The following is a 23,071-nucleotide window of genomic DNA, read 5'->3' as shown; positions in this document are numbered from 1 at the left end:
GGGTGCCATGAAAAGCTGTGACTTTTGAGATGTGTCTGAAAGAATTGTGGGATCTGAGGGGGTGACTCCATCAATAAAGATTTGGCAAGCCTAAGAGTTCGGGTCCCCAGGCGTAGTGGCCACTTGTAATCCCAGAGATTAGAAGGTTGAGACAAGACCCTGGGGCGAGTTTAGCTGGACTAGAGGACAGGCAAGCTCTGAGTCCCACTTGAAACCCTGTGCCCACGAACAAAGTAGAGACTGACCCAGAAAGACACCTCATGTCAATCTCTGGCCTTACACATGCACCTTACACATAGATGCACCCCCAAACATGCAAACAGACAGCCACACATACAAGCACTGGGCTTGGTGGTCCCAACACTCAGGAGGCTGAAGGAAAATCATCATATGAACTGGAGGTCAGCATGGGGCAAGAAGGAGAGGAGCCGCACCCAGCCCTCAGCTGTCACTCATCCACCGAGGCTCTGGGAGCCTCGGCTTCCCCAAGGACACCTGCGGGTGGCACAGGGTGGCAGAGAGCATCCAGCACACAAGCCCTGTGCATGGCCAGACCAGCAGGAAGCGTCAGTGTGGCTGTGATTGAGTAGAAGAGGCCTAGGGTTCAGATTTGTGGATCTGAGCGCCGTGAAATGCTACCTCAGGCCAACCGTTAACCAAACGCGTCTGCATCGCTGTAGCTGAGACGTGAATCTCGGTACTGAGTAGGAGAAAGCGGAGGCTATAAATAGCTTCGTGTCAGCTTAGGGCAGATTTTTGTGGCCAAAAAGTAACACAAATTATTTTATTTATTTACTTTTTTGGTAAGCATTTTTGATTCTGGAGTTGTGGATCAGGGAGCCCTTCATGATGATGTTGTCCTCCAAAGGATGCTGTAGGAGGAAAGTTTGTCTAAGTTCTGACAGGAAGGCGGTTAAACCTCCCCCTCCCCACTGTGCGGTAAAAGAAGGTTAAAAAATTCTATGAATCCAGAGAAAAGCCTGGAGTTGGCCTCAGGCCTATTCCCTGGAGACCAGCTGGGTTTTCTTTCCTACACATGGGGTTTTCTTTTGTTGGTTGGGTTTTTAATGAGACAAAAATCTCACCATGCGGCCCAGGCTGGACTCAAACTTCCAATGGTCCTCTTGCCTCACATCCAGAGTGCTGGGATTACAGGCAAGTGGTACCACGTGGGGTTTGCTCCTGGATGTTCAAAGGTTTCCATGTGGCCCATCTGACAGTTCTGTCGTTGTCTAAAACAGTAACAGTTTAGCCAAGTGCGGTGGCGCACACCTTTAACCCCAGTGCTTAGGAGGCAGAGGCAGGTGGATCTCTGTGAGTCTGAGGCCAACCTGGTTTACCAAGTGAGTTCCAGGACAGCAAAGGCCACATAGAGAAACCCTGTCTTGGAGACACCAAACAATAATCAATAAATAAATGAATAAATACATAAACAGTTATAGTTTAGCAACCTGTATGCCAGGTGTGATGAATTTCCCACATTGGTGACCCCAGCGTCTGGAAGCTGAGGCAGGAGGCTCTGGAGCTCCGGATCAGGGTGGGCCTACATACCTAAACCTTGTCTCAAAACAAAGCAAATCTTGGAATCCCAAAATGTCTAGCAGGGGATCTCCATGCAGACTGCAGAGTGGCGGGTGTAGGAGGATCGGGGGGGGCACCCCAGGGTGGGGGGGGGACCACACAAAACCTCCTGGGTCTCCTCGGGGTGTCCCCACCCCAGTGTGGAGAATTAGGACTAATCCCTGACTCATCTCATTGCCCAGCCTCTCACTCAGGGTTATCTTGTGAGAGCTTCTAGGCACAGAACCCCCCTCCCAACTGTGGACACCCCAGAGGCTCAGGACAGAGAGAGTGAGCAGGCTCACTGGGCGGGCAGAAAGGCAGGCGCGGGGCGGGGGTGGGGGGGAGGGAGCACGGATAGCAGGCGCTAGCGGTGCCACAGCACGGGTTGCTGGTTCTCAGCCACCCCTGCAACAGGTGGCCTGCCATCTGCTTGGGCTCCCGGCCCAAGCCACGTGTCCAACCCTCTTGAGTTTAGCCTTGGCTGCGGACTCGGCCTGAGTTCATACAGACAGAAAAAGAACTTGGTGTGAGCTGTGGGGCCAGAGGACAGAGTGCAGGTCACTCGCGTCAGAGAGGGAAGCTAAAAATGACCAGGGACATTTGGAAAGTCCCTCTGTTTGGCCCTGACCTTCCTCCCGTCCGCCCCCTCCCTTGGTTTTTTGAGGCACAGTCTCATAGAGCCCAGGCTGGCCTGGCTCTCTATGTGTGTGAGGATCACCTTGAACTTCTGATCCTCCTCTCTCCACCTTCCTAGTGCTGAGATTACAGGTGTGCACCACCATGCCTGGTTAATTGCAGGGTTGGGGCTCGAACCCAGGGCCTTGTGTGTACCCTACAATCACTTTGCCAACATCCTCAGCCCCTGACTGCTCTCTCTGCCATCACTGAGATTCTGTAGTTTGACTTGAAAGGCTACAGACAGGTGGGCCCACCAATTACACAGTATTGGCGTCCATGGAGCCCAGAGAGGTGAAGGTACCTACCTAGGGCCACACAGCTTAGCCACTCATCGACTCTCGTGGGGTCCCTAAGTATTATTGAGGTGGCTCCTGCAAGCTGCAGAAATGAGGTCCCTGGTGCCTCTAAACCAGAGACCTGCTTAACTACCCAGCCCTGCCATCAACCAGGGAGTTTTTCCGAGACTCCGGCCCATGTTTTGGTGTGTGACGGGGGAACGCTGCCAACAAGACCCCAAAGGGCTGCCTCAGGGAAAGAGATCACTGTATCCAACGCGTCTTCCTGTTCAAACTCAGCATACGCCTCCCCACTTTTGGTTTAGTGACCCAGGACCTCCACAGTCAGGGCTGCTAAGCCTGGATGATTGAATCACTTGCCAGCATACCCAGGGCAAGCCTGGGCTAAGCCTCGGTCAGTAGGACCTGCAGATGGCCACCCCCTCCCTGAACAGACATGCTAGAGCCTGGCCCCTGAGCTGGGGCACAGCTGTCACCTGTGCCAACAGCCAGGACCCTGGCATGTGGCACCTAGTGCCAGGCTGAAGCTGGGGAGGCACATGGCTTCTGACCCCTCTGAGGCAGATGGGCCTGGGAGGCAGGGAGGCCAGAGTGATGACTTGGACCCCTTAGGCCCATCTTCCAGCCCCCCCCCCCGCCTCCAGCCTTGTCTTCCAGCTGCTGTGCTCCTTCCCCAGCCCCTGTGGCCTGCGTGTCCACCTGGTATCAGGAGAGCCGCTCGCCTGTGGCGGGACGCACGGCAGCTTGTGTGTGTGTATGTAGGGGGGGGGTTTCTGATGACCACGTGGAAGAACATTTTGTGAAGCAACTGAGAACAGAATTCTGCATTTCTAAGGAGCGGGCGTCCCTAGCAGATGTCCACCTTCCTGGGGCGATGACTCAGCCATTACTGTGGCCCTCCGGTGGGAGCCGAAACTCTGACTTCTACCTGGAGGTGGTAACCTTGAACTTGGAGGCTTGGAGAACTTGCTGGGGCTGGGGCTGAGGCTGAGTCTTCCTGGGTCTGCACAGGAAGCTCTACTCTCAAGATGCTGGGGGGGGGGGTTCCTCACCTCCAAATTGGGGTCAAGAAATGCAGCTGGGATGAGGTGGAAAGATCTGAGGCGGCTGTGTAGCCCAAGAGGACGGGGGGAGCTCCTGCCACCCTTCAGACTCCCGTCTCCTCCTGCAGAACCCAAGACTCCAGGGCTGGGGAAGGCCCTGGTGGTGAAAGAGAAAAGAAGTGGCAAGACGGAGATCCACCCAATCAATTTGGACCTCCAGCCCTGCCTGGCAGAGGGTCAGAACTGACAGTTCCTACCCTAGGAATAGCCTGCCCCTCCCAGGCCTCCGAGCTGACAGCCTCCCACCACCCGAGGCGCCAGAGTGCCTGAGAAAAAGCTGCGGGGCGGGGCCCCAGAGGGAGGCCCAATTGGGGGCTTACTTTCCCCAGCTGGGCAGGAGCCCAGAAGCAGGAGGGCCCGGCCCCTCTGACTGTGTGCAGACCAGGACAGACAGACTCACACACGGCAGCACACAGGGACCAGGATCCAGAGACACACAGACAGACGCGTGGAAATAGGGAATCTGACTCAGTGACAGAACGGAGAGATGCAGGAAGAACACAAGACAAAGAGTGACTGGGACAGATGTCTGCACGGAGGTCTGGTCACGGTCACAGTGGCCCCATAGGTTCCCATATGCCTGAACTCAGGCGAGTGCCAGCGTCATGCCGTGTCTCACCCGGGCAGCCCTAGTCCATCTGAAATGACTTTGACACCTTGACCAGAGTCATCTGTGTCCCCAGCACCTCTGAACCTTCCCTGGACCTTCTCGTGTGACTGCTGGGCCATCTGCCACCGACTTCTTCCTCCTAGAAAGCCCTTCACACCCAGCGCTGCGAGCAGGCAGCGGGTCTGGCTTCTGTCACCCTGTGTCGACTCTGAAACTCTCCTAAACTACCGTGTTCTGTCATTCTTTCTTTTCCGTGCTGGCCACCAAACTTGACAAGGGTCTTCCACTCGGTGCTGACCCTGGTCTGTTGAGGAGAGGGTGGGCGGGGCACTCGGGAGTCCCAGGTGTGTGGAGCTATTGTGAACGAGGCTGCTGGGGATATTTGGTTCTGCGGGGGTGAACATTAGTGGTACTAAAGGTGGAGCTGCTGTGTTGACCGTCAGGTGAAAGCAAGCAGCTGTGTGTCCTTTCTCTACAAGGTAGATCAGCGAGAGCCTGGGATGAGGCTCAGGGGTCACTTACCCAGCAAGTGAGAAATCCTGGCTTCCACCCAGTCCTGCAGCATCTGGGTTTGGTGGCACAAGTCTGGGACCCTGGTATTCAGGAGGATCTTTCAGGTCATTCTCAGCTACGCAGGGAGGTCCAGGACAGCCTGGCCGATTGAGGACCCTGTCTCAAAGGAAACAACAACAATATGGAGATTTAAAAAAATTGAAACAAAGTATAAAGAGGCACGCCTTTAATTTCAGCACTCAGGAGGCAGAGGCAGGGCATCTCCATGAGTTCGAGGCCAGCCTGGTTTACAGAGTGAGTTTGAGGCCAGCCAGGGCTTACATAGTGAGACCCTGTCTTGAAAAAACAACAACAAAAACAAACAAACGAACAAACTACTAAAAGCAGAAAGCCAAAACACAAAAGCAAAAGTGGAAACAATCACGATACCACGTTAACACCTGGCTAACAGGACACACGTACAATGGGGCTGGAGAGACGGCTCAGAGGTTAAGAGCCCTGGCTGATGGTCCAGAGGTCTGAGTTCAATTCCCAGCCTCCACATGGTGGCTCACAACAAAAGATGCACATGGAACGTTATTCAGCCATGAGAAGGGACGTTGCCTCTCAGCATGAGGCCAGGGGACCCTGTTCTGTCTGGTTCCACTTAAACACAATGTCCAGAACAGGAAAGCCTACAGACAGGGAGGAGCCATTATTGATGAGAACGGACTTTTTTAAGGGAGCTGACAGTGCCCTGGGATGAGACCCAGGCTGCAGCTGCCCAGCTGTGACTTTACTAACAGTCCTGGGATCAAGAGCTTATAGCTTGCAGTGTATTTTTGAGACAAGGTCACAGGTAGCTCAGCCTGGGCTAGAACTCCCAGTGTACCTAAGGATGACCTTGACTTCCCGGACATCTCATCTCTACTTTCTCCAACGTGGTTGCTGCTGCCTGGCACTGTACCCGACTAGAAGTGGTGAAGCTCTATATTCATTTTGCCGTGGTTACTAAAAGTGGGGATGGGACGGACAAGGTAACTCAACAGGTGAGCGTGCCTGCTGCCAAACTTGACGACCTGAGTTCGATACGCAGGACTCACATGGTAAGAGAGAATTGATTTCTGCAGGTGTCCTCTGGCCTCCACATACATACCCCTTCCCAAATGAATGAATGAATGAATGAATGAATAAATAAATAAATGTGATTTTTTTTTATTCGAGACAGGGTTTATTTGTGTAACCCTGGCTGCTGACCTGGAACTCACTCTGCAAACCAGACTGGCCTGGAACTCACAGAATCCACCTGCCTTTGCCTTCAGAGTGCTGGGATTGAAGGTGTGTGCCACCACTGCCTGGCATAAATCTCATTTTTTAAAAAGGGAGTGGGTAGCCAAATGGGCAGTATACAACTGTAGCCTCAGCTGCTCAAAAGGATCGGTTGAGGGATGGCAGTCAGGAGTTCAAGACGAAGCAGGGGCCACAGAGTGAGGTCCTGTCTTGAAAATAATTCTTAAAATTAGTATCTAACACAAACTGGGAGAATGGTACCTCAGAAAGCACAGAGGCCTCCTGGGGGGAACTGTGGCAGTGGGGCAGGTGACATGAAGCTGGGGTACATGGTCCCTGGTGAGAAAGTCCCAGGTTTGGGGACTCCTGTGTGTGCTTCCCACTCCCCGCCCCACCCCAGAACACCTCCAGGCTATGCAGCCTCTCAGCAGATGTGGGTTAATCAAGAGCGATTAACTCTATGATTATGGTTTCCTGAAACCTGTGAAAACCCTGCCAGGAAAGCATACGATGGTGTGCTGGCGGCTGCGCTGGCCTTCCTGTCCTTATCTTCAGGACATCTTTAAAGCAGCCCCATCCGATGGGACTCTCTGACAGTTCCTTACCATTAATCTAGCCATGTTTACAGAACAGGAAGCCAGCAGGGGCTGCGGGGCCCACCCAGGGTCAGCCAAGAGGCCAGGTAAGTGGGCTGCAGGCTCATCTGGTATAGACCCACCAATAGACCAGCTGTAGAGCCGGGCCCCCGGTGCCAAACCCAGGCTGGATTTAGGTAGGTCTGAGGCCATCGCTCACTGGGTCTGTGTGAGTTTGCCCTGGCTCCTGCAAGCAGGAAGGAAGGCCCACGGGGATCTAGGCTGCAGGGAAGAAGTAACTAAGGCAGAGAAAACCAGAGATCTGCCTGTGCTGCCTCTGCTGGCCACAGAACCCGTGACCCATCACCTTCCCTGAGCTCAGACCCTCATGCTCAGGCTCCAGACCAGCTGCTCTCTTTGTGGTGATAAAAAAATGTCCTACAAAAACAGCTTAAGGGATGAAGGGCTTGTGGCATGAAGAAATGCTGGGTAGCAGAAGTATGAGGCGATTGTACGCGTCATCCACAGAGATGAACACTGGTGCTCAGCTCGCTTTCTCCTTTATATCCTGTCTGGGACCCCAGCCCATGGGTTCTCTTCCCTCCCCCCACCCACCTCATCCTGTCTGGAAATGCCCTCACAGATCCACCCAGAGCTGCATCTCCATGGTGACTCCAAATTCAATCAAGGTGATAGGAGCCATCTCTGAGTTGGGTGTGTCTTAATTCTTAGAAGCATCCCTTCCCACCTGCCCCGCCTCCTTCTTGTCTGCATCTCGGGCTGGTCTTGCTGACTGCTCCCTCAAGTCATTATGCCATTCCCATCTGGAGAGCACCTCCCTAGGGACCACCAACCCATCTCCAAACCCAGTGCTCCCAAGATGGGAAGGTGGAAACATCAGACCCAGACCCAAGAGTGGCCTGCAGGCACTACTGCTATAGTGGCAGGAACCACAGCCGGGAAGCAGCTAGCTCAGAAGTTCAGGAAGGGAAGGGAAGGGAAGGGAAGGGAAGGGAAGGGAAGGGAAGGGTAGGGAAGGGTAGGGAAGTGTCCAGGTTGCTTCCCAGAACTCCAACAGGATCCAACCCCTGGCCCCAGAATGTGACCTCCTGTCTCTTCTTTCTTCCTCCTCCATCTCCTCCTCCTCTTTTCTTTCTCCCCCTTTTCCTTCTCTGTCTCCTTCCCCCATCTCCTTCTCCATCTCTTCTTCCTTCTCTTCTTTCTCTTGTGCTAGGCACCAAACATAAGACCCCATGGGTATATACCAGTCAAACACCCTACCACTGGCTTATGCCTCAGCCTTCCACTTCGGACTTCTGACCCCCACAACTAATAGAATAAATTCAGGATGCTTGAAGTCTCAGGTCTCTCTCTTTTCTTTGTTGCAGGTGTCCTGAGACAGTCTCTCTCTCTCTCTCTCTCTCTCTCTCTCTCTCTCTCTCTCTCGTCCAGACTAGCCTGGAACTCACTGTGTAGCTCATGTTGACTTCAAACTCATGGCGGTCCTCTTGCTTCAGCTTCCTGAGTTACAGGTGTAAGCCACCACATCTAGTGTACACTAGCATCACAGTGACACCAGGAAACTGATTTGATGCCTTGCCTGGCCTGCATATTGGTGTACAGAGTCCCAACTGTGTCCACCTGGCCTCTCCACCCCCAGGTTGGCTCAGCACAGTCCTACCCAGCCCCAGCACTGAGTCCTGAAGGAGGTCTTGGCTGCCCCAGCTGGGTGAGTCAGGCCCTGGGTTGTCACCATAGCTGCAGCTCCTCCTCACACTCATTCACCTCACCTCCAGCCTGACTGCAATTTCCTCAAAGGCAGGAAGCCCCATTCAGGCGTCTTTGTTTTGTCCACCCCCTGGCAAGGAGGGGGAGCCCAAGGCCAGTTAGAGCACTGTGCAGTGTGGTTCCCACCAGCGTCTCCTGCTCCCCAACCCCTCAGAGCTCTGTTGCAGCCACTCCCTCAACCCCCTGCTTCATCGGCCCATCAGACACCAGTGGTCATGCCCCCCCTCTGAGAGGCACTCTGATCACAGTCCCCCCTGGCACCTTCCAGGCAGAAGACATGCCATTTGGGGGTTCACCATCCCTTTCTAGAATATCTTTGAGTAAAGCATACTCCTATGCTATTCCCCAGGAATGACCACCAGCTGGGTGGGCAAAGACTGCTGGGTAAATGCTTTCTGGCATCTAGCCCAGCCCTACCTGGCCAGCTGAGGGACTTTGTTGAGCCATGTCCCCTCCCTGGGTGTTTCACCATTGCACTACAGAACCTGCCTCAAGGAACAGCGAGTCTGATTAAGACATCGTATCTGGGGCCTGGTACGAGTTTAACCATGAGGTGTTCACCTCATATTCCTTGGCCATCTCACAGCCACCAAGGTGTGCCCTAGACCCTTGGGTCTGGAGGGAGGTGCTTATTTTTTTTTTTTTAACAAGTGTCTTCCAGACAATGGAAGGCTAAACTCAAAACACCTGTCCACCTTCACCAAGGTGTGCCACCAGCTGGAGGCGGGGGCAGCCCCCTCACAGGCAGCTAACCGACTGGTCTGTCGGATCACTCTCCTGCTCTGGGCCCCATCACAGTCTCAGGCTGGCCCACACTGCTTGTGCCCACTGTGGCCAGCAGCAGGGATCAGGGCCATGATTCTGCCGGCCGCTGTCACAGTGTTCCCAGAGCTGTGTCAGGACCCCAGTCTGTCAGTTGCTGTGACAAGCAGAGAAAATGTTTGAGACAGGCAGAAGAACCAAAAGGCCTCATGGACCCTCAGAACAGACCTCAGGCCTGACTCCTGCCCTGGCCAAGTCCTTACCCCCAGCCTCTAGGCCCTCTGAGGCTTTCCCATGGAATTTCTGGGTGGGTTTGGATCCAGGCCACAAGGAACATGTATCGGAAGCTCAGTGACAGGAAATGTGGTGTGGCCTTGGCTGGCTTTCCAGGCTGTGGCCTTGAGCCGGCTGTGCCCTGGGTACTGCAGTCACTGAAGGTTTCAATGAGTAGGAAGGGCTTTGGTCCCCAGGGCTGGCACTGACTTGTCCTGCCTCCCTGGCTGGCTGCCCCAGCACCCTGTGCAGAGCCCGGTTATCCACAGGCACTGGGTAGACACCACATCATCAAATCTTGTTTGGGGCTGTGAATGTCCAGGCCTAAGCCAAAGGGCCGAGAGGGCAAAGGACTGACCATCCCGGGAGGGCTGGGGCAAAAAGGGGAGGGGCCCTTTTACAACTCACTCCTCCTGCCAAGTCCTCGGTACAAGGGGTGGTGGCCCAGAGCCATGGGGAGGGTATGAAAGGGTCGTCAGGTGGAGAAGAGTCACAGCTGGATCAGACTGTGGCTGTACTCACAATTTCTGTGCTAGCTGCAAATGCAGAGGAATCGTTGGCAGAGGTGACAGCTACCCACCTCAGAAAGAAGGAGCCAGCTAGCACCTGCGACCACATAGCACGAGAAACTTGAGATACAGAACACGCTGGGAGCTGGTCAAACACCATGGGATTGGGGGGGGGGAGCGAACTGGAGGAAGTGGTTCCCAAAAGTCCTCTAACTCCGGCCCCAAAATGCAGAAAATACCCCATCCTGAGTGTCCTATTTGATGAGCTAATAGCCACCCTGACTCTGTCCCCTGTCCCTGACCTTAACCCGGAGTCATGGGACCCTCTGGGGAGGTTCCACAAAGATCTGTCCAGCCCTGGGCTGCAGTAGGAAATCCGGAGGCCAATGTACAATACACTACTTCCAGCTACGCAGGAATCTCCAGGTACAGGACTAACCCCAACCCCTCCCCCAGTTCTATGGCCTTGACCATCCTAGTTCTTTCAAGGGGGGCAGATGTCCTTTCAGCCAGTGGATCAGGGACAGCCAGCTGACTACATGCAAAAGGATGAAGTTGCACCTCTGAGTCACACACAGTACAAAAGCAAATGAAGATGGGCAAAGATCTGCATGAAAAAGCTGTCCATACACTTAGAATCCACCAGGGGGCTCTGTGACAGCAAAGCAGGTGACAACAGGATGTAACTGAACTTCCATCACTGTGCCTGAAGACTCCTTCACAAGGGCCAGGTGGCGGCTGCGCATGTTTTTAACTGGAGGCAGAGGCAGGTGGATCTCTGTGAGTTTGAGGCCAGCCTGGTCTACAAAGGGAGTTCCAGAACAGCTAGAGTTGTTACACAGAGAAACCCTGTCTCAAAAAACCAAAATAAAAAAAGTAAAACTAAACAACAACAAAAAAAAAAACCCTTCTCAAGGTAAGAAGAGACACTAGAGAGATGGCTCAGCAGTTAAGAGCACTTGCTGTTTTTATAGAGGGCTTGGGTTTGGTTCCCAGCATCCATATGGCAGCTCACAACCACCTGTAGATCCAGTTCTAGGGGATCTGATGCCCTCTTTTGGCCTCCAGAAGCACCAGGCATGGAACAGATGTACACATGCATACATGTGAAACACTCATATACATAAAATAAATAAACGAGAGAGAGAGAGAGAGAGAGAGAGAGAGAGAGAGAGAGCTGGCAAGCCTGGTGGCACAGGCTTGTCAACTCAGCTACTCTGGAGACTGAGGCAGGAGGATCACAAGTTCAATACTCGCCTGGGCTACAGTGTGAGACCCTGTCTCAAAACAAACAAATGGAAAGAGAGCATCGTGCACAGCTTCTTATACAGGTCCTGAATTCTGTCCCCACTACTGGGGTAGGGGATATTTTTTTAGTCAAAAGACAGAATAAAGAAAATTAGAGCACATGCTTACAGTTTTATAGAGAAGAGTCAATGACCGAATTTTTTAAAACGAACCGATAGATAGATAGATAGATAGATAGATAGATAGATAGATAGATAGATAAAATTTAAAGACAAGTGGCCAGCAAGAACACTAGTCACTAGGGGAAGGACAGCAAGTGACGAGAGCAGGGGAGTGGCAGGGCTGAATCTGGGGGTTCCGCACAAGGTTGAAGCTAGCACTGGAGCCAGCAGTTTCTCTGCTGGGTGTGGAGAGAAAGCAGTCACCCACACAAATATCTACAACAGCGTTAGTCACGACTGCCAGAAGAGAAAACAACCGAGAAGTCATCAACAAACCATGCATGAATATAATGGGGTCTGTCCGTGTGTGGAAATATTACTCAGCCTTAAAAAGGAGTGAGGTCTGAGGCAGGAGCTACAATGGGGAGGAAAGCCAAGACTGAGTGAAGGAAGCCAGACGCAGGCAGCACAGCTCGCAGGACCTGTCTGCAGGACCTGTCTGCAGGACCTGTCTGCAGGACCTGTCTGCAGGAGCTGTCGGGAACAGGAATATCCATGGGTGAGCCAGGAGTGAGCAAACTTAGGACCGGGGAGGTGGAGGAAATGGGGACTGTTTGGGGTTCACAGCACAGGACAAGGAAAACACTTTTGGATTCAGGGCTGCCCGCCTTCAAAGACCCACTGGGAAGTGCTGAACTCAGAGGCATGAGGGTGGGGTGCACAAGCTAAACCTCAGTGCATGTAACAAAAGCCTCTAAGGCAGACTGCTCTCCAGCTGGCTCAGTTCCCTGCTGACCCAGTCCCCACTCTTCCACACACCTCCCTCTAGGGCGAACCACTTACTCCGCCCCCACTCCAACGATGCACTTTGGAACACCCTCTCTCCGCTGGCAGGCAAGTTCACTAGAATGACAGAGAGGCAGGCCAGACCCCTCTAGGAGGACACACTGTGATCAGACAGCACTCAGCTGTCACCCTCCAGAGCCAGTTCACCCAAGGTCAAACAGTACCCAGGAAGCACAGGCTCTCAAACCTGCCAAGACTGGCCCACAAAATCCAGCCATCTCCGTGTAGCCAAGGATGACCCCGAGGGACAACCTACCTCCGCAGCTCCTGAGGGTCAGCCAAGGCTGCACTGTGTCCTTCCAAGGGTGTTCCCTTAACATATGTCCACATGACACTTACGCCTCAGGGTCCTCCACCTACAGACAGGAGCTACCCATGCCAAGAGCTGGGAACCCCCACAGTGACAGAAAGCAAGTGGCAGCAAGGAGGTAGATGCAGCCCTGAGGGTGCAGGGTGAGTTACAGACACCCCCCGCCACCAAATAAGGGCTGCTTGCGTCTCACTTGCCCTTCAAAGGCCAAGCCTGGTGCTGCCCCATCTCGTTTGTGTTTGCCTCCCATGGCCCATCCTGGGACCTGGGCCAGCATGGCAGAGTGCCAAGGGAATCCAAACATCCCCCTCCCTGCTGTGACCCCCCTCCCATGCCAGCGCTTCTCTCTCTCTCTCTCTCTCTCTCTCTCTCTCTCTCTCTCTCTCTCTCACACACACACACACACACACACACACACACACACAGAGTGATTTGCCCTCAGGGGATAGTTAGCCAGACCAGGAGGCCACATCTCCTCTATCCAGCTCAGAAGGAAGTGAGTGCTAAGGGTGCAATTGACAAGGAGCAGGCAAAGATGGAGACCCAGCTCTGGGGGACTAAATACCCTTAGAGTCCGAAGGACCAAGCTTGGTGGCCATAGCGCCCAGCCGTAAAACTAGCTTCTCCTCAAAGGCATGTTAGGACAGTGGGGACCTCACCAAGTTTCCTTGCAGAGAGAGGCAGAAAGAGGTGACATAAACGAGACTCTATACTAAGTTAACCCTTCACAGGCTGGACCTGATGGGACGTGGATCTAAACAAACCCTGTTCTGTTCAGAGTAGAGAGAGTACACGGCTTTGGGCCTTGGCCAGGTGTATGCAACCACAGCCTGTGGGCCGTGTGCCACTTAGGTAGTTATGAATGCCACCCAACACAAAACTGTAAACGTACTCAAAGCCACTATGCACTGTTTTTACCATTAAAAAAATAACTTGAAGGCACGAATGTGCATATGCTGTTGACCAACGCTGAGATGCCAGAAGGTGGGACAAGCCTGGGACAGCTTTCTCCGACAAGCCCCAGGGGATGGCTGGTCCTGAGGTCAATGGACTAAGCTCAGATGACAGTTGTGGGTGATAATGGGAGTCTCTTCCCACACAGCCCGTGTCTCTCCTCGTGTTTCTCCACACACTGTCTTGTCTGCTTTGCTTATTTGGGGGTGTTAAGGATGGAACTCGGGGCTCTGCACAGTAGACGGCACTCTGCTGACTGAGCCACACCCCCAGCCCTGAGTTTGCTTTGTCTGTGAACAAGCCACACCATCAGTGGCCTGGCTGCTGAGCTCCCTGCCACTCCCCCGCATCCCAGCAAGATGTGACCATTTTAAGTACATTAGAAAGCCAGGCACACAATGGGTATACCGTTGCAACCTCAGCACCCGAGAAGCTGAGCTGGCAGAGTGGAGGGTTCAAGGCCAACCTCGGCTACGTAGTGAAGCGCTCCAAAAGACATACAACAAGGTGAAACAAGGTATTCTTCGAGGTAGGTCATTAACGCCACAGCGCTGTGTATTCCAGGTATAGAGATGCTGCCTCCTCACTCCTGTAACCATCAAAGCAGACAGTGTGTGCACTGACTCAACGGGGCTTGCCCAGGAAGCCTAATATCCTGAGTTTGATTTTTAGACTCTATGTAAAGGTGTAAGGAGACAACAGAATGCACGGAGTGGTCTACCGACCTCCACATGCGTGCTGTCACACACACACACACACACACACACACACACACACATACACACACAAATAATGCAAATTGAAATGTTTCTTAAGTGGAAAGTTCTATTCTTAGGATTGTCCTTCCAAAGGCTGAGGTGGGACAGGTACCTTACGCAAGGCAGGATGTGGGTCACCTTGAACATCAGCCCTGCAGGAGCTGTGGAGACCGGAGCTCTGAAGTCGTGGCTCCTCCACAAGTGAGACCCTGTCGTGTGTCCTCAGGCTATCTACCTGTCTCCACATCATCACAAGGCTCTGGCCAGAACCCTTCATGACTCCTTGTGTGTCTCCTCAGGGCTAGTGTAGCGAGGAGGCCTTGAAACCACCTCTCTGACCAATGCTGTGGCAGTCATCTGGGGACTGAGGGCAGCCAATCTGAGCGCTTTGATCACCCAGTCTGTCGCCGTCAAGTCCTTGGAACCCTCCTAGAGGCTGGGTGGAGGCCTATTCCTGGTCTGCAGGTGAAGAAACTGGAGTCCAGGGTCCTACTGCTGTCCTGAGGTCATGTGGCAGCATGGCTGTCCCTCACTGGCTTCCCACGTGCAGGGTGCAGCACTGGTGTTGACACTTGGTCCAGGGATACCCGCTGGTTCCCCAGGGCCTGGCTTTACCTCTGCTGTGCTAAGAAACGATCCTGAGCACAAAGGGTTAATCAGGCTACACTTTCACAGCACACCAGCGAGGGAAGTCAAGACAGGAGCTCAAGCAGCTAGTCAAGAACAGGAAAGAGAAGTAATGACCCCAGGCAGCCTGCTTGTCGGCTTCATGCTCAGCCAGATGTCTTTCTTCAGATAGAGTTCAGGGTCCAACCTAGGGAATGGTACCACCCATAATGGACTGTGACAATTAACAGTCCAGACGACCCGCCATGGACATGCTCACAGGCCAACCCGATCCAGATCACTCCTCCATCGAGGCTCTCTTCTCAAGGGATTCTGGATTGTGTTGACAGTTAAAACCACAGGCAGAGCCCCATCAGGACAGCAGCTCCTTCCAGAGCCACCCTCTGCCATATTTTCTGGCACCAGCAGCCTCAGCTCACACGTTCTAGAGCCCTAGCGTCCCCAAAGCCCTTCGCTTCTTGGACTCCAGGCACACCGCATCCCTACCCTGCATCTCCACACCTAAACCAAGAACACAGCCGCGGAGGTCCCCGAGGGCATTTCCTCTCTGGGCACAGCCAGTCCCCTGCTAGGAACACCTCTCTGCTGGTCCTCATCTCCCAACTCTTAAACTTCTCCCAGAAGCCCACCCGTAGCACCATCCCAATTCAACGATCAGTCTTTCTCTACTGTCTTTCCTGCTCACCCTCAGGTCTTCTCTATATGACCCCCATAGGGATCCAGGCATGCTCCTGCCTCTCACCCCACAGAGTGCCTCCCCTATTGCCATACCCAGACCCCGTCCCTCCGCACCTTTTCTGCCCCCCTCCCTGAGGCCAGAAGGGCTTCATTCCTGGATCTAAATCCAGGAGGCCACCAAGCTTCTCTATGCCCTGGGACCTTTGCATTGCTGCCTGGAGCATTGGTCTGCTCCTTACAGGGCTGAGCGACTGGAGGAGGGAGCCACAGGCAGACGGGAGAACAGAGGTCTGGAGTCCCAGATTCCGAGAGGCAGGGCACATGACTTTGAGGCTGGAGCCGGAGGGGCTGCTATGGGTCCCAGCCAGGATCTTCACTGTCCCTGAGCCCTGGGAAACCCCTTCTACTCCATTTTCATTCTGGTAGCAAATGACCATGATCCCTATCCCAAAGAGATCTGGGGCCAAAGCTGGATGCCGGCCATCCAGCTGGTCTTGACCTTAAAAGGCTTGACGGAGTGTGTGACATGGTGTGGAGATGCGGGGTCACGGCCACTCCCTAAGTCCTGTAAGATACTCAAGTTCCCACCTCTAAGGGGGATCTTGAGATGCAATGGGCCCCTTCAGCTGGAAAGGAAAACTCAGGAGGAGGGGAGGGAAGAGAGGAGCAGGAAGAGGAGGAAAGAAAAAAGATGGGGACAGAGAAGAGAGAGCCCAGAGAAAAGGCAGGAGGAATATAAGAAAAGTGTAGAAAAGAGGGGGCAGTGCCCTTGCTGCGGACGTCCCCAGCCACCCCAGGCCTGCTGGGGACCTGGCGGCAGCCCCAGCTGGAGCCCTGCCCCGCAGCCTCGCCTCTCTCCTGGACAAGGCTGGTTACACAACGGTGGTGGCCGGTGTCCAGCAGGCTGTCACGTGGGGTGTGGGGTGTGGGGTGGGGGCTGCTCCCCGGCGTGGCTGGGACTCAACTCCAGCCCGGAGGCCAGAGCGTTCCCAGATGCACTGGCGGCTGTAAAAGGCGCTGGTTCCTGTCAGCAGCAGGGCTCCGGGAGGGGACCCCCAGCAGCAGGCCGGCCAGATGGCTGCAACATGCGCCCCAGTGACAGAACGGGATGCACAGAGGTGTCCCTGCGCCCTCTCCTGGACACAGTGCAGGACCCCCCTTCCGCTGTCCTGTCCTCCCTCTATCCTGCAAGGCTCTGCATTAGACTTGGGGGGTCAGCAGCACCCCAAATTCTTCTCCATACTTGGAGGTGATGCAGCTGACCCGGGACTGCTCCCCACTGTTCCTCAGCTTCTGGATAGTTGCCTAGCTTAGTAGTCTGCCATTGCACCTTGGCAACAAAGAAAGCATATAGCCCAACTCCAGCCAATTGCAGGTTCCCATTTTCCCAGCAACAGTGATTGGTGCAGACGTGGACATGTGACCCAAACAGACCCAGTTAGTGTCCTTCCCTGAGATCTTTCTAGGTAGACCCAGGTGGATGAGACCTTGGAACAGCAGAACTAACCAACTTATGTTTGGGTGACCCTCACTCTGTCTGGTTCCCCTATGAGGCTAGGGTTCATGGCCTGGGTTCGTACCGCTGGCCAGGGCAGGCGACTCAGATGGCCCAACCACTGGAATGGGAGGGACAAACAGGGCAACCCAGTGTCTACAGTGTCTATGAACACAAGAACCGTGAAATCATAGCAGCCGCAGGAAGCCACAACTGGAGCCCTCCCGACTGGACCCTGTACGCTTCAGCCTGGAGCCCATTCCCTGGACAAGAAGGTCTGGGAACTTTCACAGGAGGGCAGGCTGGCTGGCAAGTTCAAAAAAGAAAGAGGTCAACTCAAGGCCTTGGAGAAGAAAGGGTGCTATCCCTCCACCCTCAGCAGGCCCTTCTGAATCTTCACTACCTTTCTCTGCAATGTGAATCCCCTGTAATTCTTCCTGATGTTTGCTCCTCATGACAGCCCCTTGGGGCGATGTGAGGTGTCAGACCCAGGACAAATGGCTAACTGAGGTGCCTGTTTAACATAAAAGTGGACCTGGCTGCCAGGTTCTCCCATCATCCCTCAGTCCCTAGCTGTTACAGGCATATATGGCTGGTATATCCTGCCCCCTACCCTGAACCCCCCAGTCCAGGGGCTAGGATGCCCTTCTCCCAGCTGCCTTCCCTATATAATGCAGACATTTTGGTTACCGGGCCCTTTGACCCTTTTGGTGGTTGTACCTAGGTACCTGGTTCACTCCTCTCCCCTCCTGAAGGGACTCTAGGCAGCTCAAGCTTAGCACAAATGGCCCTGGCAGGCCTCACCCTTCTCCCCCATTCCCTCTGCCTTGTGAAAGCCATTAAATGACATTCCTAAAGCTAGCCACCAAGGACTGTTCCCTTATTTGGCCACTTCCCCTTTCCGAGGCTGACTACCAAGGTCCAGCTATCAAAGTATTGAAGTCCAGCAATCAAAAGCCCCCTTTGGATCACCTAATTAACATGCCCAATTAAAATGAAACACCTCATCCCAACACTGGGTTTTCTCTTGCCCCTTTATAAACCACCATTTTCCTGTATGCCACATCCATCTCCTCTCTATCCAGAGGCAGTCCTTTGTCCTCCCCTCCCCGCTGACCCTCTTCCCCGTGTTCCCTTCCCCTTCTCCCTCATCCTCTATCTCCCATCTTTGTCTCTTATTTCCTGTCTCCTGGGGCAAATAAATCCCCTTTGTTCTGGGAACTTGGTCTTGAGGGTCCTGAGTCAACACAGTTCCTTTAACCTCTCGCTTCTCCTCAGGTGGCTTGGTTCAGGGTCATGCCCGCTCTGGGCTCGACCAGATGTCTCTGCTGGGCCCTGTGTCTCAGGCTATGTTCTCCCCTTTATCTACACGAAACCTCCTCCACCAAACCTGGGAAGCAGTCCTGTCCTTCCTTCCATTTCATTGCTTTCATTCAGGTGGATGATATTTTGCCCACTTGACAGAGGAGGAGACCAAGGGTCACAGTGACCCTCTCCCCCAAGTTGCGCTGAGCCTGACAGAGCTGAGTCTGGGATCTGGCTGACTGGCTCCAGGCCAGTTCTTTGACTCCTACTGACCAGCTTGGCAGGAGACCAGGGAAGCCACCACATTCCACATGCTATCCCCTCACACTCCTTGACCAGCAATGGTATCCCCAGTGTCTCCCTAGCCTCCCTCCTCTTAGCCTCCACCTTCGGCCTAACAGTGCCAAATTCACAGACACCTCTGTCCCAGGTTGTGGGTGGTCACACACATCCCTCTTCCCCTAGGTGTGCCCTGAAGAAGCCCAGAGGAGGGTGCCACATGGCGTCTTCCTCTAAGGACAGTGTTAGGACCTCTGTTCCAGCTGTAGCTGGTCACAACTCACCCATTGAGGATCCAGAGCCATGAGTTAGAGACACAGGGACACCCCAACCCTGGCTCACTCCATGTAGGCCCAAGAGGCTCAGAGGTAGTGGGATCCTGGGGCTGGTATGTTCCCAGTAAGATAGGGTAGAGATGTGATCAGACACTGCCTGCTGGAGGCATTCTCTCTTTACTGTGAATTTAGTTGTGCGAATTTGTCAAAACACTTAACTTCTCAGAACCTTAGTTTCCCCATCTGTGCAAGGACAACAGTGACCCTCGGTGTCAGATTGGTGAGCAGAGCCAAGTGGTTACCAAGGACAAGCACATGTCATCCGCTAGAACAGTGGTGGCACCATTGCCCCAGCCCTCCCTTCTGTCCTGGAGGAGCAAGCTTGTGGCAGGGTGGAGGCTCAGGGTGGGGACCCAACACTGGAGGTGGCGCAGGAAAGGTGTGGCCGGAACCCCTGGAGCCAGGACTACAGCTGGAAGGAAGGAGTCTCCAGGTGGCCGCCCTGGGCAGGCTGCCTGCAGGCACAGGGCCAGGTATCTGGGCAGGGTTACTGGCCTCCGGAGACCCAGGGGTGTCCTTCGGGACAACGGGCCAAGCATTGTCCTTGATTACAAGAGGCCCTGGCCAGTGGTGTTGACACAGTCATTGTGCAGGGGTCTGTGGGAACTGATCTCAAGCTCCTGACTCAGTGGCAGCTGGGGTTGTGGCCTCGGCAGCAGCCATCAACCCTGAGCTAGCGCAGTGGAGTGGAGTGGAGGTGTGGGCACTCCTGCTGCCATGGCTGATGGGGTTCTAACAGTGCCAGGCCCCATGCTCTGGGGACACATCAACAGGTGCGGTCAGTATTGGGTCCTTGTTCCCTTGGGGGCTCCCAGAGAGGCCACAGGGGTGCCGTAACCTGACTTAAGCATCTCAGGAGCTGGCTTCTCGGGAAGTCACTGGAGAAAGCCCAGAGTGGACCAATGGGAGGGGAAACTGAGGGCTAACAACCAAGAACCTACCAGGCTAGGGTAGCAGGGAGGAGGTGATCCAGTCCACAGAACAGTACCTACAAAGACAACCCTGTGAACATGACCACAGGCCTGTGCTCCTGCCAACTGAGATCACAGCCCTGAGAAGGGCCTCCAAGAAGTAGGTGAAAGAAGAGATAGGTTACAAAGCCTCTCCCAGCAGTGGTCGGGGGTAGCACACAAACTCATACTACCAAGATCTGTCCAGGACCCTCAGCCAGTAAGGGAGAGGACAGGGACCCGCCTCTGGCTGAGGGGCTCTGTCCTTAGGGCCAGCAGTCTAGCCAGACATCCAGTAGAAACCCAGCCCTGGTTTCTTAGGACAGAGGGCAGGCTCTGGGAGGGTATCTAGATTGTCAGAGCCAGTAGACCTCATCCTGGTGGGATTTAGGATCCTGTGGGGTACAGACTGGGCTGTGCATGAAACTGAGACCTATGGGAATGTTCTCAGGGCTGGTTCTGGGACAAAGTCATGTCTCAGGGTTCATGGATGCCCCTAAAATGAAGGCCAGGGCTAATGAAAGTGATCAGTGTTTAAAGTGCTTGCTGTGTGAGTCTGGTGACCTGAGTTCAAGTCCTGAAGTCCACGTGAAGGTAAAGGAGAGTGTCAACTCCACAGAATTGTCCTCTGATCATCACACACCCTCTGTGGCACACACTCGCTGTATGTCGACATGTGTGGGCATGCACACACACACACACACACACACACACACACACACCACACAAATCCATAATTTAAAAGAAATAAAAATAAGCCTTAAAAATGGAAAGCTGGGCCCAGGCTACCTCATTTGCTGTTTCTTCTGCTTCCCTCCCTTTCCTCTCCTTTGTAAATGGAGACTGCTCTTTTAGTCTTGGCTGCCTAGACCCAAATAATCACACAGAAACTATATTAATTACAACATGCTTGGCCAATAGCTTAGGCATATTCCTGGCTAACTCTTATATCTTAAATTAACTCTTTTTTTTTTATTAATCTGTGTATAGCCATGAGGCTGTGGCCTACTGGTAAAGGTTCTGGGCATTTTTCTCCTTTGGCAGCTCCATGGCATCTCCTTGACTCCACCTACTCTCTCTATATAGCTCTTCCAACCTTGCTATATTCTGCCCTGCCATAGGTCAAAGCAGCTTTATTCATTAACCAATAAAAGCAACATGTATACAGAAGGACATCCCACATCATCTCCCCCTTTCTGTCTAATTAAAAAGGAAGGTTTTAACTTTAACATAGAAAAATTACATAAAATAAAACAGTTATCAAGCAAGAATTATAGATACAATGATCCATTCAGAGGTTTATTTCTGTCTGAATCTGTCTTTATTACGTATCTGTAACTATTTTTTGACCAGGAGCACCTTTTTTTTTCTTACTTAAAATGCTAAGCAGGTGTGGCTAGGACCAACTCTGTGGCCCTGCCTGTTTGCTCCATCCAGTCCAACATGGTGGAGATATGTTCACTGCCTCTGTGAGCCATGCTCACCGTCCCAGCTCCAGGGTTGCAGTGGGTCTATGTTGCCTTTAAACAATCTGCAATATGCTGCTTACAGACCTCATTTAAGTGCCCTATATCAGAACCCTCGCCACAAAGATCCAGAACCATTCTTGCAAATCAAGAAGCCATTTTTTTTTAAAGGAGCCATGCAACTTTTGCTGAGTCAGGATGCCTTTTCTTAAAGGAATCACACCTCTGCTTGCCTCTAGCAAACAGAGCCTATCTGAAAAAAAAAATGCAGCTACCAAGAAACTGTGCTTGGCTCCTGTTTTTGTGGGTCTTGAAGCCCTCTTTTTTTTTCCTTAAGCTTTTTTTTTTAGGTCTTATGTGGACCCATGCCCCAGATGGTGGGCTCCATTTGCATACCAAAGAGTTCCAAAATAGCTCGGAATAGAGAATAACAGAGGATTACTTATTAGGGGATAAACTCATAGAAATAGTAGTGATCCACAGTCCTCTGTGTGCGCTGGGAACTGGAACCCAATCCAGCAGCCAAGAGGTACACTTTTTGTCTGCATTTATAGTACCTGAGACCACGCCTGAAGTGGGCCGGTATCTTAAAGGCTATGGGCTGAAGGAGTTCCCACAGCACTTCTTCCTCCTCTTCTTTTCCCCCAATCTCTAGTCTCAGTGTCCCTTTCCTATGGGAAAGGAGGGGAGCTGGGGAGAAAGGCACAGACAGCTCTGGAACTCTCCACAGGGCTCCAGGGATCTGTTTCCAAGGAAACATATGGGGTGGGGTGGGACTTGGAACCCACTTGAGTTGCTCACCCCTGGGTCTGAAACCTCTGGAGTCAGTGAGGATCTCCCTGAGTAAGGCACCAAGAGTGCCTGGTATGCAGTTGGCGCTCAATAAGTGGTATGTGTGCTGCAAATCCCCTCATACCACCAGCTCTAACACCTTCCAAAGTTGTTCCTGCAACTACAATGCCTGGCTATGTTGTTCAGGAACTGTTCAGAGCCCTTCACCCAGGGACCAAGTAAGGTCCATCATGTGAGCATTGATTGGTCCCATCCTTTCTCAGCCTCCTTGGTCACTGCTGGCAACTGAGCAGGACCAGGTCAAAAGCACTGGGTCTGTTAAGGCTCTGGAGAGAGAGCCCCAAGTCCAGCCCCAGCTGCGTATCAGAGTTATCACATTCCGTTGTCCACGGTGCACGCTGCGTGTCTCAGGGGGTGCTGTCCACACATCTGCACAGCTGGACTTTTCGTGACTTTGCCTCCAACAATGACTGTGGATGGTATGTCAATATCTACCCCCTCCCATGAGTCTTTGAGGATGGAACCCAGGGTCTCGCATGGGCTAAGCAAGCAGCATCGGTCAGTCTTTATGTCCCTGTTGATCAGACGCCACAAAGGAGCGCCTAGCTGCTCCTGGTGGTTGCTATTAAAGCTCTGCCGCTGGGATGGGAGAGGTGGCTCAGCGGGTGAGGCTGGGGTTGGATGCCAGCACCCATGTGACAAGCCAGGTGTCCTACACAAGCCTGCAACCCCAGTTCCAAGTCAGGTGGAGACAGGAGGATTATTGGGGTGTGCTGGCGTCTAGCCTAGCCTAGAAAATGCAAGCCAAGGGTAGGTTCAGAGTTCCTGTCCCTGTCTGTCGTCCCCCTCCTCCCTCCCCCCATCCTGTCCCCTCCTCCACCCCACTCCACCACCCACCCTACCCCCCCATCCCCTGCCGCTCAGATGA

At 53.4% G+C, this 23,071-nt stretch overlaps 1 long non-coding RNA gene across 1 annotated transcript; it reads right to left on the bottom strand.

Annotated features, from left to right (window-relative positions):
* Positions 1-753: 753 nt before the first annotated feature.
* On the bottom strand, positions 754-12,634 carry LOC146890181 (uncharacterized). The gene is made up of 4 exons (XR_014998944.2): positions 12,451-12,634; positions 4,773-4,919; positions 1,086-1,232; positions 754-872 (listed from the first exon to the last, which is right to left on the bottom strand). It is a non-coding gene; the product is annotated as an uncharacterized LOC146890181 (long non-coding RNA).
* Positions 12,635-23,071: the final 10,437 nt, after the last annotated feature.

This window comes from Myodes glareolus, chromosome 22, assembly GCF_982192425.1.
Source record: "Myodes glareolus chromosome 22, mMyoGla1.1, whole genome shotgun sequence".
Lineage (NCBI taxonomy): Eukaryota > Metazoa > Chordata > Mammalia > Rodentia > Cricetidae > Myodes > Myodes glareolus.
Note: the sequence above shows the minus strand (reverse complement) of the source record. Positions and strands in the feature narration are given on the sequence as shown.